Consider the following 3,209-nt stretch of genomic DNA (forward strand, 5'->3'; position numbering starts at 1 on the left):
GCCGCCGCCGCCGCCGCCGCCGCCGCCCCGCCGCCCCCGCCGGCCCCGCCGTGACGCGGGCATGAGTCTGGCCCGCCGCCCGCCGAGCCAGCGCCCCCAGCAGGGGCCGCGGCGCCCAGGTAACTAGGGGGGCGCGAGGTGGGGAGGGGACCTTAGGCCGCGCCGGAACTCTCGAGACCCTCGGCTACTCCAGCCTGAGAACTCTCCAAGCCCGTGGGACCTTCCTACCCTGTGGGGGGCCACAGGGGTCCACCTCCAAAAGCCAGCCCCGGCCCCTGAAAACTAACCCCTGAGCTCCACCTATCCCCAGCTCTCCTCTCCAGGGGAGCCCAGGTCGGGGCCTGACCTCACGCCTACCCCACACTCACTCATCGAAGGAGCCCAGGCCCCTGTACTCCCCGGCCCTGGGCCTGCCATCCCGAAGGGGCATAACCCAGCGCATCACAGCCCCCATCCTTCTCCCACCCTTCCTGCTCCCATGGCCTCTTGCTCTCTCAAACCCCACCCCCAAATTCCAACACTTTCTCCATCTGTCCCCCTACTGCCCACCTTATCTGCAAATGGTTCCTACCCTACAACTTAAAGGAGGAGCCAGCTGCCTCCTTTCTTTGATTCTTCTTCCCTGGTCCTGGGGTCCTGTCCACTTTCTCTCCCAGGACACCCAAAGCCCTGCTTCCAGTTAAATGCTTTCTGTCACTGCAGAGGGGCACGAGCGGAGCCTGGGCACCTGGGTGATGTGGGCAGAGCAGGGCCTCTGTGCAGTCTCCCTGTCCCCAGCCGTGGGTGCGTGGCAGTTGCCAGGAGACTTGGATGGAGCGTTTCAGGTGTAGGGGGCTGAGAGTCAAGGGCAGTGACAAGCCTGGCAGGATTCACAGCAGCAGTTCGAGGCTGGGCTTATTTATTTAGTGCAGATTCCTTTCTTGCCCCTTTTAGGGGATGTGGCTCCCGTGCAGGCCATTCCTGTCCCCCACCTGGGATGGGTCTCAGGAGCTGTGCCCCCTCCCGCCCAGTTGCCTGCCCCTCTGAGCCTGGGCACTGGCTACTTCTAGCTCTTCCCTCTCAGGCAGCGCAGCAGAGCTGGGCATGACCTCATCCAACAACCGAGGCCAAGGTGGGGCCACCTGGCCAGGCCTGGACACAGTGTCAGCAGTGCTGTCTCCTCCCCGGATCAGCTTTGAACCAAACTGTGGGTCTGGGGCCCAGGGAGATGGGAACCCACTGCTGCTCACACATCTCTGGAAGTTGAGCTGGGTCTGACCAGGTGGATATTGATGGTGGTGGGAGAAAGGATGAGGAGAACAAGTCCTGGAAATAATTATGTTTTCAGTCCCCAAATACCGAGCACCTACGCCACACTAGACACCATTCTAGGTGCTGGGATGGAGCCATTAACTAGACAGACACGGCCTAGCCATCGGGAAGCTGACATTCTAGGGCGGTGAAGGAGACAGGGAGTGGCCGAGGAGCAAATCAGCAGATGAAGAGGCAAACCCTATAGTGATATAGGGGGACAGTGAAACTGGGTGTTGCGATAGAGGCTGATTGGGGAGCTCCTTTGGCCAGCATGGTCTGTGAAGACCTCTCTGAAGTGACGGTCTTTGAGCTGAGACCTGAATGATGCAGTAGAATGAACCTTGGACCATCTGAGGGAATAGAGTTTTAGGCAGGGAACAGCAAGTGCAGTGATCCTGCGTGGGTAGGAGTTAGGCATGTTGAAGAACAGAAAGAAGGCCAACCCCGGGGGAGATGAGGCTGGACGGGTGGGCAGGCAACCTGGAGAGAGCGGAGTGGCAGTGGTGTGGAGACACAGCACCACTTTCCTAACTGGAGGGCTGTTCAGATGTCCTCTCCTCCCGCCAGTCTTCTCTGCCCAGTTCTTTTTTTTTTTTAAATAATTAATTTTTTATTTTTGGGTGCATTGGGTCTTCGTTGCTGTGTGCGGCTTTCTCTAGTTGCGGTGAGCGGGGGCTACTCTTCGTTGCGGTGCGTGGGCTTCTCATTGCGGTGGCTTCTCTTGTTGTGGAGCACGGGCTCTAGGCGCATGGGCTTCAGTAGTTGTGGCTCGTGGGCTCTAGAGCGCAGGCTCAGTAATTGTGGCTCATGGGCTTATTTGCTCCACAGCATGTGTGATCTTCCTGGACCAGGGCTCGAGCCTGTGTCCCCAGCATTGGCAGGCGGATTCTTAACCACTGCGCCACCAGTGAACCCCACCCCCGCCCCGTTGGTTTTTGATCTGTCTTTGCCACCCATCTTGGGACCTGCAGTGTTTCAGGTGGTGGTTGCTTGTGGGGATTTGCATAGGTGGAGGTCAGGGGTGGGGCCGTCTGGGGAGGGGATGACCTCCTCCTGGCCCCCGATAATAATCACACAGGGGTAGGGAGGACCAGGCAGGGGATGGGAAATGACCCTCACGCCAGAGAGAATCCCGCCAATGGGATCTTTGCGGGGGGGTGGAGACAGCGAGCCGTCAGTGAGACGGTGTCCAAGTGTCCAGGTAGGGCTGTCCCTGAAGCCCCGATAAGATCCGATCTGTCATGGGGTGGGGAGGCCCAGCCAGGCAGGCAGCCGCTCCCGCTCAGTCACTGGTTGCCAACAGCAGTGGGTAGCGTTTGTTCTGGAGCCAAAGCCTCCAGGCAGAATCGAGGTGCAGGGAGGGGTGCTTAGACGGCTGCCACATGGGGCAGGTGAGCAGGGGGCCGCTCCCCACCCCTCTGCTGGGCACCAGGGAGTCTCATGCCCCCTCCGCACAGGATACCTGCCCTTCCTGGGAGAGGGGGGCTCCTCCTCTTTCTGGAGGAGCCAGCGGTGGCCTGGTCCAGGGCGGGGACGATCTCTGGTTGAGCAGCTGCTTCGATGCCAGGTTGGGAGGAGGAACGGGGGTCCCTGCTCCCTACCGCAGTGCTGAGGGGGCTGCTGGGCGTCCTGCGTAGCCCCTCTGGGTGCTCAGAGCTAACCTTGCACACCTGAGACCACAGGCCCTCTCCAGTTAGCGGGGCCTTTTCCCCTGCTCTAGGCTCCTGAGAAGCAGAGCTGGTGGTTGTTCAGGAGTGATGGGGAAAGTGGCCCCAGGTGCAGCAGGGCGGGGGCTGCCTTCCCAGTTCCTGGCCTGCTGAGCTCAGCTGCTCCTCGTGCCTTGATGCCTCACTGGGGCTCAGCTGCTCCCCGTGCCTTGATGCCTCATTGGAGCTCAGCTGCTCCCCGTGCCTTGA

Source organism: Monodon monoceros, unplaced genomic scaffold (genome assembly GCF_005190385.1).
Source record: "Monodon monoceros isolate NGI ecotype Baffin Bay Population unplaced genomic scaffold, NGI_Narwhal_1 Super_Scaffold_10, whole genome shotgun sequence".
NCBI lineage: Eukaryota > Metazoa > Chordata > Mammalia > Artiodactyla > Monodontidae > Monodon > Monodon monoceros.